Source organism: Sceloporus occidentalis, unplaced genomic scaffold (genome assembly GCF_023333645.1).
Source record: "Sceloporus occidentalis isolate IW3139 unplaced genomic scaffold, rSceOcc1.0.p SCAF_8, whole genome shotgun sequence".
Taxonomy (NCBI): Eukaryota; Metazoa; Chordata; class Lepidosauria; order Squamata; family Phrynosomatidae; genus Sceloporus; species Sceloporus occidentalis.
The window spans coordinates 44,622,236-44,636,535 of NW_028316988.1; positions in this window are offsets into that span (position 1 = coordinate 44,622,236).

Genomic DNA, 14,300 nt, shown 5'->3' on the forward strand with positions numbered 1-14,300 from the left:
CCATCCTCTAGCCATGAAAATAGAGTAGGAACGAGTGTGTTCATGACCAAAGAGAAGCTCTGAAGGTTCCCTGCCCAAGGATGGAAACTTGTGTCCTTACAAATCTGGATGAACATCTACTACCCTTCCCATTCTCCTTTAACATGGAATGGACTAGCTGGGGCTGATAGGACCTGGAAGACCATAGATTCACTCTCCAGTGCTGCTCTATCCCTTTCCATCAGAGTAACCCTGGGCATGTTTATCTGTAGTGTTCAACAGAGCTTAATGGCCTGAATAGACTAGAAAGCTGGGCCAAAGCTAACAAAATTAAATTTAACACAGAGAAATGTAAGGTACTGCACTTAGGGTGGAAAAATGAAATGCACAGATATAGGATTATGGGGGACACCTGGTTTAAGGAGACAACATGTGAAAGGGATCTAGGAGTCCAAGTAGACCACAAGTTGAACATGAGTCAACAGTGAGATGCGGCATCTAAGAATGCCAGGTCTTCAGTGCAAAAACAGTTGGGTTGGTTTCAGTATGATACACTTTCAGCTGCAGTGTCTATGTGTGCACTTTCAAGTCAGTAAACACAACATCTCCATTCCCTCTGTTTTAAAATTTCTGTTTCAAAGGCCTGTCTGAATGCCAAAGTTTCAGCTCCGGAGTCCAGGGGAAGCAAATGAGAAGACCCACTCTTGCATCTTCGCCAACCATGCTTGCAATGTTGGCAGGGCTGAGACATGGGCTTCTCTTGGTCATCTCTGACCCTGGGCTCATACAGATCGATGTGGTCATTTGGGATCTCTAATGCCTTCTTCTGACCAGCAAAAGTGTTGCCTTTTGGCTTCTGGTCACTAGCCTTTTGTGCAGCCATTATCCGGGAATGAAACATGGACTCCTGTAACTCTGTCCAAAAAGATTAGTCTGGCATTACTTGTTTCTGGTTTTTATTTCTTTATTTTTAGGATTCATATCCCACCTTTCTCCCACAGTGAAATTCAAGGTGGGTTTTTGAGATGCCTGTATTGACTCTTAGTGATGACAGCATTGTTTCCTAAGAGATTACAAACCGTCTGTTTAATGATCTGCTCTGGAATAGTCAAAAACGTATGCAAGGCCCACTGAAATTGGTGGCGCTTACTTCTGAGCAAGTACTGTATGCTTGGAATACACTTCAAGGATATAGTCGTGTTAGTCTGTGGAATCCGTACGTACAGAGATCTTATTGTTGTGGACAGAGAGGCAGGATATAAATCAAGTTTATTATTATTAGTTATTATTATAGCACCTTTGAGACTAACTGGAATAAAAAAAAGGTTGGCTGCATGAGTTTTTGTAAATGCACTTTCCACTAAATGCATCTGAGGAAGTAGCCTGAAGCCAATGAAAGCTCATGCAACCAACTTCTTTATTTCAGTTAGGCTCCAAGGTGCTACAAGATCTCTCTGCATTGGAATACAGTTGTTAGTCTTCTTCCCACTCCTTTCAATGCCTTTCAGGTCTTCTCTCAACATGCCTTTCTGACCCCTTTTGCTGACAGAAGGCCATCAGTTGCACAGAAGATTCTAGATTGTTGAAAGCCATCAGCTTCCCACTTGCAACTGCCTCAGCAACTCACAATGGCCTCCTCTCCCCGTGTCATAATGCAACCTCATGTGTTTAAAAGCCTGCAGAGCAAGAGCCCAGCTCAGCCTTTGACTTCCCAGCCATGGCTCAGCTGCCTTTGGCTTCTCAAAGGGCGAGGCTCTTGAGAGGCGACTAGAAAAATGCGCTGAGCAATGCCGATTCTTACCCTCCTATCATGTTATAGGAGGCAACGCAAAGACAGGACGAGACACCAAACATTGGAAGAAGGAAGAAGGAGAAATCTGGACCGATGGAGAAGACAACAGCGATGCCAACCATCCTGGTTGGCATAATAGGCACAGTGCTAGGAGGTACTCAGTGCCATCTGTGTTTGGGCTGTACCCCTTTAGAATACAGGACTGACTCCATAGGAGAGAAAAAAATTGCTCTAAGCAATTCTAGATTACAACTCTGATCATAAAACAAGTGGTACAACCCAGAAACAGATGGTCTGAGACACCTGAGGCAGGTAGACCTGACAAGGGGGTCCCTTTGGATCCTGGTCAGGCCTTGTTGAGGGACTACGTCTCACCTGCCCTTTGAGTTGGCAGTGCAGGCTGAGCTGGTTGCCTGAATTGGAGCCGAGAAGGAATTTTTCCCTGTTGATCCCAAATTGGCCCAGAGGAGAAACAGGTTTTTTGCCTTCTCTGCACTGCTTTCCCCTTGAGATGCTGCACCTTGCTTTGCAACTCAAGAGGAGCTCAAAGGGGGGTCTCTGGGGGGCTCCTCCTTAGAAGGGTCCAGCCCAGGGAGACTCAGAAGTTAGAGCAGGTCCTACTTTATAACAGATCAATAAAGTCCTGTTGTTGAAATGTATATATTTTTGTTGTGTCTTCCTTGGTTGCCTTGTCATCCGTCTTCCTTGGTTCTGAAGTCCCTTTCCCAGTCTGTTCTTAAGACTCCACTCTTAAATTAGTAGAGTCTCAAGCTGCACTGAAATGAATGGATGCAGCCATGATTTTCAAGCTGCAGTCCTATGCACAAATCCTGGGAATCTGGAAGTAAATTCAATGGGTCAGGACTTGGCTTTTAAGCAAATATGGATTGAATGGGTCAGCTCTAGTTGGGACTAATAACTGGATGGAGTCTGGTGTCTGCTTTTTCTTGTAGGCTTTGCACTGCCAATGTGCTGGTCGTTCATTGTAACCATACCTATGAAGACACACCCAACTAAAGGTGGTGGCAGGTTTGGGTGTGCAATGCCGGTACCCTGGTGAGATCAAACTCTTTACCCAAAAAAGGCTCTGAAGCTGAATGTAAAGTTCAAAAGGGGGGAAATTTAATTTAAAAGACAAAATAAAGAGTTTTCTCCTCCCCAGCTCTAAACAAAAGGTACTTTACAGTTGCAGCAATCTTCAGGTTGTCATATTTCTGGGTCTGATGGTTTGCTCTCCTCACTCAATGGAGCTGGTGCAGGGTCTTTCAGCTCCTGAAATCTTCTATTCACTTGCTGATGGTAACTAATTCGGCTGAGGTGTAAGAAATGCCCTTTCCGGCTGTCTGGGCCTGCTTGCCACCAAAAGACAGCTCTCTGCTTGCTCTCAGCAAAGACTGCTCCCCCACTAAAAACCTCTAGCTACAGCAGAGCATGTTGGGAAAGGGCAAACCAAACCTGGAAATAATGCAGGGGAATCCTACAGCTCCTACCACAAACTAATACAACGAACTTTTCTACACTAAAATAATCTAAGGCCTGAACCAAAATGAAAGAAAATGCAGGGGAAAGTTTCAATCTGTCCTGGCAGGACATCACAATACCTATGCCATGGAGCTTTTAGCTGCTATCGAAAACCACGTGGGCTGTCTTGAATTTTGTTGGTATACATGATCAGTATTAGTAGTATAAATGTCACAATCCTTGTTGCAGTGATCATTTTATCACCTGCATTACATTTATTTTGGTATTAAATATAATGATGGGCATTGTAATTTTCTTACCTTCCTGCTCTTCTGTTTGAGAGAAATAGGCCCCTTTGCCTTAAAAAGAAGAAAGGACAAAAGGTACTAATGTTCCTGCCATCCTCTAGCCATAAACATAGAGTAGGAAAGAGTGTGTTCATGAAGAAAGAGAAGATCTGAAGGTTCCCTGCCCAAGGATGGAAACTTGTGTCCTTACAAATCTGGATGAACATCTACTACCCTTCCCATTCTCCTTTAACATGGAATGGACTAGCTGGGGCTGATAGGACCTGGAAGACCATAGATTCACTCTCCAGTGCTGCTCTATCCCTTTCCATCAGAGTAACCCTGGGCATGTTTATCTGTAGTGTTCAACAGAGCTTAATGGCCTGAATAGACTAGAAAGCTGGGCCAAAGCTAACAAAATTAAATTCAACACAGAGAAATGTAAGGTACTGCACTTAGGGTGGAAAAATGAAATGCACAGATATAGGATTATGGGGGACACCTGGTTTAAGGAGACAACATGTGAAAGGGATCTAGGAGTCCAAGTAGACCACAAGTTGAACATGAGTGAACAGTGCGATGCGGCAGTTAAAAGGCCAATGCGATTTTAGGCTGCATCAATAGAAGTATAGTATCTAGATCAAGAGAAGTAATAGTGCCACTGTATTCAGCTTTGGTCAGGCCCCACCTGGAATATTGTGTCCAGTTCTGGGCACCACAATTCAAAAAGGACATTGAGAAACTGGAGCGTGTCTAAAGGAGGGCGACTAAAATGGTGAAGGGTCTGGAAACCATGCCCTATGAGGAACGACTCAGGGAGCTGGGGATGTTCATCCTGGAGAAAAGAAGGTTAAGAGGTGATATGATAGCCCTGTTTAAATATTTGAAAGGATGTCATACTGAGGAGGGTGCAAGCTTGTTTTCTGCTGCTCCAGAGAATAGGACCCAGAACAATGGATGCAAGCTACAGGAAAAGAGATTCCACCTCAACATTAGGAGGACCTTTCTGACAGTAAGGGCTGTTCGACAGTGGAACACACTCCTTCCTCAGATATTATAGTGGAGTCTCCCTCCTTGGAGGTATTTAAGCAGAGGCTGGATGGCCATCTGTCGGGGATGCTTTGATTTGGATTTCCTGCATGGCAGAATCGGGTTGGACTGGATGGCCCTTGCGGTCTCTTCCAACTCTATGAGTCTATGATTATATGATTCTATGACACTGACCATAGAACTGCACTGGAGGAGCTACAAATGCGTAGTAGAGTGTTCTCTCTAGGAATCTCTAGGTCTTTCAGTGTGACTTTTAGTTAATGTTGACCATAGAGTTGCACTGGAAGATCTAGATATTCCTACAGAGAACATCTGTGAATAAACAAAGCTTCAAACATGAAGGAATGAATGCACAATCAAAACAGGACAGTACAACATCACACCATCAAATACTAAAATGCTAAAACAATACACTAATATACTAAAATACAAACTCCCAATGAGTCAACTAACTCTGATCAATGTCTGATTACCAAAGTACAAAAAGGAAAAATAAAGGAAGGAGGGAGAATATATAGGATATGAAACGTGGGTAGGCACCTATATGAATATAAGTTGTTTTTTGAAAAAAGAAAACATGATTTTCATGAAGCTGATAACAATAAAATTTATGTTGAGCAGCCAAAACAGTGGGATCTTCTGAGCATCGAACAATAGAGATTATGAGCCCATACAGACAGGCCAAAATAAAGCTGCTTTGGGTCACTTTGGAGGTATGCTGTTTAAATGATACATGTGTCCTAAGAGGCTAGAAGCGATGCCAAAGCCATGTTCCATTCCTAAGGACTGGAGCGCAGCTTTGGCGCAGCTCCTGGCCTCTTAAGATGCATAAATAATTTAAACAGCATACCTCCAAAGTGACCAGAAACAGCTTTATTTTGGCCTGTCTGTATGGACCCTATGTTATGTTTTATTAAATTATTATACAGCCAGTCCTCCATAACCACAAATTCTGTATCCAGAGATTCAGTCATCCATGGCTTGAAAATATCTCCCCCGACCAAAAATATCCCCAAACCTTGATTTTGCCATTTTACTACAAAATTGTCTATAATGGCCCTTGAGAGTCCACCAATTTTGGGATCCATTTGAGCTCCTGGAACCAAATCCCAGCCAACGCCAAGGGCCCACTGTATTATATATTGCTCCGTTATAATAGAAATAGATTTTAAGTGAAACCTTGAGCAATTTAATTGCTCTTTTAGTTATTTATTGGATGTTTTCAAAGCGTTTTTGCTTGTTCTGCATCACCTTGGAAGCCTCACGGGATGAGAGCCGAGTAATAAATGCAAGCAAACAAATAAGTGGAGAGTATTTATCTTTCGGCCTTGGAGTATACGTCTTTTGGCAACATTTACAGAATGCAGAGAGTCCAGCCACTTTGACCATTAGTTAAATTCCATGTCTCTGGGAATTAAAAAGAATGCACTTGTTGACAAAGTTCAAACGTTTTTCCAATACATAATGGACACGCGGTCATGCGTCCAGTCCAAAAGCAGCACTTTTTTGGGGTTGGATTTGTTACAACACCGTTACATCATGCCGCATGGAAGCATTCTCAGTATTATATCAGCAACGTTTAGCTGAAGTAGGCAATTCCTTTCTAAACAGTATCCAATATACCCAATAAAGACAGCAATTGCATTTTGCCGGGATAAAAATAGTGTTATTAAGTGCTACTTCTCTCACTCCTTTGAGGTGATTGCAAACATTGCAACCATTTTCCCTTGGTAAATCCCAAAGTGCTCAGCTGTTGAACCCAATTACAGCTCTGTACAGGTGTTTGCTTTATTTCCAGGTAACATTTCTCTCTTCTTGTGTCTTGCTAGGCTTGCAGAAGACAAAACTCTAATCAAGTTTTCATTCTGCCAAGGTTTTGATATTGGGATGAAGCCTTCATTGAACCAAGCTAGCATAGTGTCATGGTTTGAGTATTGGACTAGAACACTCTCTTGGCCTCAGAGGAAAGCAATGGCAAGGGTTCGAATCCTGGCTGGGCTATGTAAACCCACCTTGGGCAAGTCACACTCTTTCAGCCTCAGAAGATGGCAATGGCAAGCCCCCTCTGAAGAAATATTGCCAAGAAAACCCCATGGTAAGGTTACCTTAGGGTCGCCATAAGCTGGAAATGACTTGAAGACACACAACAACAACAAAGACCACAACTTTCTTCACTGACCCATACACAGAAACTGGAAATGCAATGGCATGTATGTTTCTGACCTTGGTATTTAATGATATATCTGTGCACTTGAGGATCTTAGGGGCAAAACAAATTGGTACATTACTATGTCCTATGCATACCTAAGTCCCTGTATGGAAGCAGCTGGGCATCTTCATCTGATGAGGAATGGTCATATTCCGTTCCAGACTATGGAAGCAAATTTGTCCAAGTGGTCCCATCATGGACAGAAATGCACATATAAATCTGCCTTAATTAATTAATTTATGTCTTATTTCAAGGATGAATATCCTGCCTTCCTTCCATAGTGGGATTCAAATGTGTGTTGGTGTCTTACACATGTGTACATTCCTCTATGGAAGCGTTTTGCCATTTTTGTCTGACGCAATGTGGCCCCATTCCGCTCAAAACTTTGGAAGCCGCATCACACATACAGTGCCATTGTACATATAGATCTTCCGGCAGAGATGGGTGCGCATTTGCATCAACAAGCACACACACATTGTACAATGTTGTTATTCCACACAAGGGTTGTATAGAACAATCCCTGCATAATTCTTCATGAGGAGATTTATGCTTCACAACCCACATGTGGGATCTCAGCCAGGTATTGCAGAGAGCATTGCAGAGAGCATGGGTTCTGGATAGGGCAATGCACCTTCCTCCACCTGCCAGAACTTTCTCACTCACAATGCAGATATTCAAGTCAATTCCTGAAGCATACTTTCCATCACAATAGCCTTTTTTAAATAGCAGCATTAATTGGCTCCTTTACACCTGCAATCACTGCCGAAAGTAAGGCAGGATGTAGAGACCTCTACTAAAATATTACACTGTCTAATTTAATAAGATAATTGCCGTCTTTCTTCATAAATATTGTGCTTTATTGCTTTTTTGCTAGCAGGGCACGAGAGGAATATATAATTTATTTCAATTATATGTGCTAGGTCCTCTTTGGAATGGGAGATTAAGAAGATACATTGGCAAGACTACCCTAGGATGAACCTTGCTGCCCCAAACAGATGGGCTATTATGTCGCTCTTCTAGGTTTCAGAAGCACCGAGAAGAAATATGTTCCAATAGGCGTTGGCCAAGATGTCGTCAGTGAACAATTCCATAAGATCTGAGCTGGCTTCCTGTTAGTTATGTGGACTTAGGACATTATAATTGGTTCATAACCTTATTTGTCAACATTGTCCAAGTCCCATGACTGCAAATGATCCTAGAATTCAGGGATACAACGTGTTAGTATGGAATAGCATTATGCAAAGGGATGTCTTAACATGTTTGAGACAAACTGTGCAAAAGAGTGCTGAACAAGGATGGAGACATACTGGGTTGCAAAGGAAGTATCTTTATGTGTTGCAGATGGGATGTTAAATTTCCTGGACTTTGAGAATCTTCCAGTATCCACATGACCAAAAGGAAGAGGGGCCAGCCAACATGAATAACTTCTCCATACCATCTGAACTGAGAAAAACAACATCCAGGCCTATGACTATTATCTTCCATTTCCCCCCTCCTGTATAGTTTTTAACACCTTACCTGATGAAGATACCAGCGGAGCTCCGAAAGCTTGCAACATGCATCATGTGCATTTTGGTTGGCACGATAAAGGTATCAGTGTTTGGTGGATTCTGGATGTTATCGGACTTTGCTATATGACCAACACGGCTACCCCTGTATATGGTCAAATGAAGTCTTTCGTATGCTTGGTCTACTTCCTCAGATGCATGGAGTGAACTTGTGCCCAAGAATAATTAGACTGTGTGAATAGCCATAGAGATGCAAAACATACAGTCTGCGTATAAAGGTCTTCCAGCTGAGGAAGCATGGCTGAACAAGAAGCACAAGCTCAAGCTTCAGACATCCATCTGCTGACTAGTAAAAATATAGTTCCCCAGCCCCATTCCTATGGAAGGCAGTGTGGAATGAAACAAATGGGATACCCATTGGTGAAAGACACTGGGTGGTTCCCCTATCACATGGAGAATGGGAAACAGATCCCATTGCCCCCAAAACCACTTTGAATTGCCTCAATTCCAAGTTTCTATGAAGGGACCACTGAAATGTGGATGCAAGGCATGCAGGCCCAGTCTGCCCTGGCTGAGAATGGGTTCTGTCCTATACCCAGAACCAACAACATTGTGACAAAGGAAGCTAATATGGTACCAAAGCTACTCTGAGAGCATTTCTGAAGAGTGGGGTATAAATATAACAAATACATAAATGTATTCGATCACCATTCCATGCATCAACCTGCATGCAGTATCAAAGCCAAGGTAGGGAGGGTTGGATGGAGACCAAAGAGCAAAGGTTGGCTGTGCAAGGAAGGTAAGGCATAAAAAGCACAACAGAACAACAAAAATTACAAATCAATTATCCAGCACATTGTTCAAGGCTCATCCCACCTAAATAACCAGCCCTCAAATGCTTTAACTGCAAGGGAAACCATTTTATTGTTCAGTCTGAGAGTGAATAATTGTGACTATGTGAAGTCAAAGGCTTTCATGGCTGGCATCCATAGCTTTTTGTGGTTTCTTTGGGCTATGTGGCCATGTTCTAGAAGAGTTTATTCCTGAATTCTCAAACACTTCTGGAACATGGCCACATAGCCCCCCCCCAAACCCCCAAGAAACAACTACGAATATTCTTCCCATTGCTGCTACAGTCTCCAATGGTTTTTATTCTGCTGCTCCCTGTTCAATATCCTCAATATCATATTCTGAGAGTGTGATAGGAGAGGCAAAGCCTTTTGCACCAGAAAAGCTGCTTTTAACTCCGTGAAGTTCAAGCAGGTCAGAAAAGAAGATAGCAAACTGAACTTTTCAACCCAGTCTCTCTCCTTGCCTTAATGGCGGCAACCTGGCAACTGACTGCTGGGTCGGTTGGAGGACGAAGAGACACAAGTTCAGCCTGAGACGGCAGTAACGGAAGATCTAGTTTTGCAACTCTTCTCTGTCAATAGCCAAGCCCTGCGTTCGGTGCCACCAGGACGCCGCACGCAGCGCACATTTCAAATTCAGTTAATCTCAGAATAATTCAAAAATCAAAGTGCTTATTCAACCATCACGATGGAGCAGATTGACTCGCTGTGTATTCATAGGAGGGAAGGGGGACAGAGCGAGAAGGAGCGAGCGAAGGGAAAAAAAAGAATCCAATATTGGAACCGGTATAAAAGCAGCCCCCGTTCTTCTTTATTTTCTGTTCATTTCAAATTGTTTTTAGGCCCCACACGCTCTCCATGAATACCAAAAAGGATACCCAAAGATATATTTTTTTTAATGGCTGCTTTGTTTGCATTACTCAAGCAGCAATAAAAGACGTTTATGCAAGGAAAGGCAATGAATGCTTTTATTTCTCTGTTTCTGTCCATCACATTCTGTCTCTCTTTCCTCCCCCCTTCGGTGCTTGCTTTCATTTAAATGCCGGGTGTATATAACAAAGTTGCTAGTAAACAAAGGATCATGATTGAAATCTCATTGAAGGCAAGAATGATCACCACGATTGCATTTCCACTGTTTAATGCCCCCTTTTTCATTTATCTTTATTACAAACCTTTGGAAGGGTGTCATTATTATTCACACTCTATAAGCCAGTAGTTCACGTCGGCTCCCAACATTATAGGCTCCTTTTATAGGGATGCACCTGCAAGGCTGTCATGGAGATGAGAACCTTCGCGGGCAATCCGTTATTTTGGAATAACTACTACTCATTTTAATATCTGATTTATTCAGCACTTCAAACGGAAAGTGGAAGAGGAGAAAATTCCAAACAAGAAACAAAAAGGGGGGAATAGGCAAAGTTAGCAAAGCATAATAAGCGATTCTCTGCTTGTAACAATTTTTGAAAAGCAAAAGATGGAAATAAATGCAGTAAAATATCTCTGGAAAAAGAGGAGGAGGCTGACTGCAATGCCTATTAGGAGTAAGGGAAACAGTACTTTAACTTGGGACTTGGCGACTTGCGGCCCTCCAGATGTTGTGGGACTTCAGCCAGCATAGCCAAAGGTGGCAAAGGAGGATAGGAACTGTAGTCCAATATCTGGATAGCCACAAGCTTCCTGCCTCTTCTTTAACTGAGGACTTTATGACACATGGGCCTCATTCCCACTTACAGATAAATCGGTGTGCGATCTGAATTGATGGATCGATTCAACAGCGGAGCGTGGTTCCCACTACATTTGCCCCAATCGCATTTTTTCCCATTGTCCAGGAAAACAGCTAAATGACTGATAAGGCCAGCTCAGTTCCCAAACAAACCCCTGCCTGGCAGAGCCAGATCTAAGTAACAAAGTATTTGAGTCTAAGTGCAGTATCACAAGAAGTATTACCAAAAGACTTGTCAAGAAGTCCAAGATCCAGGGTATCAGATAGACAGATCGATAAGGCAGTCCAAGGGTTCCTGATAATCAAGATGGATCAGCCGTCCAAGAAGCAAAGGTTCAGGAGCCAGAGTCTTTCCTCAAGAAGGTCAGATAATCACTGGCAACTAGACACACATGCTCCAGCTGCCTAAACAGGCAGGCAGCAGGTGTTCAGGTGTGTCTGATTAGCAGCGCGTTTCTGATAAAGCCTCCGCAACCTTTGAAGATGCTCCTTGAAGGTAGGCACACTTCCTGGATCCTCCTCTATGTCCACAGACTCAGCCCTAGGCAGGCTTGGTTGCTGAACCTCCGGAGAGGCCTCAGACTCTGCTATAGCAGAGCTAGGACCTGCCTCAGGCTCCCCAATTACAGGCTCAGGTCCCAGAGGCTCTGGCTCGTCCTCTGAGTTGTCCTCCAGGCTGGGCATGATATTTTGGTTCATTCCCTGGTACCAGAAATTCAAAGAGGGAATCAACAAACGTGTGCTGAGAAATACTTTGCCTGCATGAGACCTTAGCCTTCCGCTACTAGTCAGAGTGAAACTGAACATGTATCGGGCTAAAGAGAAGACAGTATTCCATGTTTTCATATTTGATCTTGGCTTCTGCAAGCGATAAAGCATGTATAAACTATGTTAGACTATTGTTTTATCTCACAAAGGGACCATTCACACAACATTATCATTGTCATGGCTCTATCCCATGGGATCTTGGGCTTTATAGCTCCCTGAACTACAAACTCCAGGTTTTCATAGGGTGCATCTATCTGGCAGTTAAAGTGGAATAATAGTGCTATAATTCTGTAATATGAATGGGCCCGGGTACTATGGATTGCACTTCACTCACTATTGACAGGAGCACTCAGGTTTTGCGAACTTAACATCCTACCAAGTTCCTGGATTGAACTTGGGAGTTTCTGCGTGCAAAGCTTGTGTTCTGTTCTATCTTCCCTCCTGAAACCTGCCTTTCTGCTCAGAATTATTCCAGGCTTTATGACCAACCTGAGATGAAGCATGCCTTGGCTTTTAAAGTTTAATGCAGATGTTTCAAATCAATGCTTCTTGTCCTCGATAAACTGTGCTGTAAGTTGCAAAACTCCATGTCGTTCTGCTAAGCGGGGAGGAACTGGGTCACACCCAACAGCCAAAGCAAAGGGAAGATAGCAGAACCCTGGTGACTGGCATAAGTGCCAGTGGATGTTCTTCATATTACCTTCCATTATTTATCTCCCTGCCTCTGGCAGCCTGCCACTCTTCCACCTTGCCCTGGAGTAATTGATGTGGCACGGTGATTAGAGATGGCATGCTACATAACGGCTCCCATTATCGTAACTCGGAGGGCATGAACAAACAATGTGCAATCTGTCTTTAATTGCTATTTTCTTAATGACAAAGGCGATGGTCATTTATAACACGCGTTAACCAGTTAACCATCCCAGAAGGGGGGCAATGGAGGGAGGAAGGAGCAGGTGCCACAGCTGTGCACTACATCTGTCCCTTCCCAGTGGAAGCAACATCTGCCATTCAGAGAGCCAATCCGAGCGGGTCATTGCTCTCTGCAAGCCGGATATAACACAAAAGTAGCATGAAAGTGTCAATGAAGTTCATTTGGGGGAGTGCATGTCTGAGGATCACCAGCTCCAGCCTTGAAAGTGCTGTCAGTGGTGGTGAGATAGGAGAACATGTCATGGAGTTTTCTTGACAAGTTGCTTCAAAGGATGGTTGCCATTGTCATCCTCTGAGACTCAGAGAGGGTGACCCAATATGGACAAGCAAGAAAGTGAACCTTGGCTTCCAGAGTCACAGTTCAACACTCAAACCACTATACCACACTGGATGACCTATGAATAAAATCCCAGCATGATTCAAGGACCAGCAAAAATATTTGCCTGCTCTGTTTGGGAAATTCATTGCAGGAGTTTGCAATTGCTTTGGTCAAGCAATGGGAGCAACTCCCAAAATGATTAGGAGTTTCCCTGACAAAATGAAGAGATCCAAGACTGCACAACTAGACCTTGATACCTGCTAACGGTAAGATGGCAGCTGGATCTTTTATATGTGTGTTGAGTGCCAATCAAATATTGACAAGAAAACCCCATGATAGGTTGCCTTAGGGTCGCCATAAGTCGGAAATGACTTGAGGACACACAACAACAACCACAACAATCCTACTTTTCTCTCATATAGGACCCAAAGTGGTATACGCTATAGCTTAAAACAAAATAGCTGAAACAATCTGTAAGACAAAATTTTGTTTAAAAAACCATTAAACAACAATCCACTTAAAAACATGACTTTAGAAGAGTTAAAAACAGAATAAATCCTATTATATATGATGATCCAGCATAAATACTGTGCTGTAGAGGATGTGGTTTATCCAACCATTAGTACACATTGTTTTGAGTTAGCCTTTTGCCAATGCCAAGTATTTTGGTCTCAAACTGGCAGTCAAGAGCTATTAGCTTTGCAAAAGGCCGTCTCTCTGTGGAGTTGGAAAAGGGTGAAACTGGTTTGCCTTTTTCAGCTACTTGCCTTTTTGGAGGCTCCTTGGGTGCAACTCAACATTTGCTATGACCACTCTTGCTCTTATTCTCACTAGCCAACACTGTATACCTTCAACCTCCTTTGCTGGTTTAAACTCAAAATTACAGATATGTTCAGCTTGATACTGTCGACTCGAATTGCTTGCTATCAAGCCTTTTAGCTGCCTAGTTGGATCCATTTATTTTTAATGTAAAAGACATATAGGCAATTTAGAGCCCACAGTAATGGAAATGTATTATAAATGTCAGAGGTTTTGAGTTAGAGCTCTGTTATAAAACTTTATGTACACACTTTATCCACGCAGCGCTCCAGCTTTGGCTGTAACAAAAAGGGCCTGGTTAACATTATTTCTTACAGGCTTTACTCTCCTGATTAACCAGCCTCCTCCTTAACCTCCCAGCCGGCTTCGATTTCATCCAGTTTTGGCATGCGTGTGTTTTTGCATGCATGCATTTTCGTAATTGGAATGGAGACGAAGTGGAGGTGATTTTCAAGGGGACAAAAACAAAATACCTCCTTTTCCAAAGTCAGCCCCTATTTTCTGCAATCACACTTGTGCCGGATAGAAGCCATTCCTGTAGGGATGCATCTACATTGTAGACATGATGCAGTTGGAAACCACTTTTGAGTTCTGTTGCTCC